Here is an 804-nt window from a genome sequence, read left to right as displayed (position 1 = left end):
TATGCAACAAACGAACAGTGTGCTTGGCTTACTGGCAGCAGGAATTCGAAGTGCTCTCTCACTAATGGTCAAAACGACACCGAGCTTCACTAACCAAAACAATCAAAAGCCTGTACAATATGAGGGTCAATAATAATGGCAGTGCTGTACACTACACTGTTATTAAAATAAAAACTTGTCCCTAGTAAGAATTCAAACATACAATAAATTACAAAAATAATCTAGTAACTACACAGGTATCGGTAAATAAGTCACTCCTGTTGGAAGCCCGTAAAAATATATAACAAATGAATGTTGTACTCGCAGCAGGAACACGAGGTGCTCTGTCTCTGACAGTCTGACACAAAAGATGGTATAGGTGTGTTAAACTCATTCTTCAGCAGCTCATTGAAAATATAACATTCAAATTTGAGCAGCAAGTTGATGACCATTAAAGTAACAAATAATAGAAACCAGTTTTAAATTTATCAGAAAACTACAACACACAGTACCATCCACAACACCTCTTGTCATCGCAAAGCTCACAAAATGCCAGCATTCTGGTATACGGTCAACAGGAACAGCCCAACTACAGTCTCTAAAGTTAAATACAAGCAAGGAATGGAAATAATAAAATAAACAGCCATTGCAAATGGCTGCAGTGGCTCCATGGTAGACACACTGAAACACACAGTAATGATGGACAATCACAGCACAAAGAATAAGATCTTCCACACAGCCTGGTTCCTGGGTAACATTTCAAATCAGATTTCCAAAGTTTTCAAATGCAAAGGCATAAATATATCTTACACCACAGACAACAGG

This window comes from Schistocerca serialis, chromosome 1, assembly GCF_023864345.2.
Source record: "Schistocerca serialis cubense isolate TAMUIC-IGC-003099 chromosome 1, iqSchSeri2.2, whole genome shotgun sequence".
Classification (NCBI taxonomy): Eukaryota; Metazoa; Arthropoda; class Insecta; order Orthoptera; family Acrididae; genus Schistocerca; species Schistocerca serialis.
The sequence above is the reverse complement of the archived record's forward strand: the minus strand, read 5'-3'. Positions refer to the sequence as shown.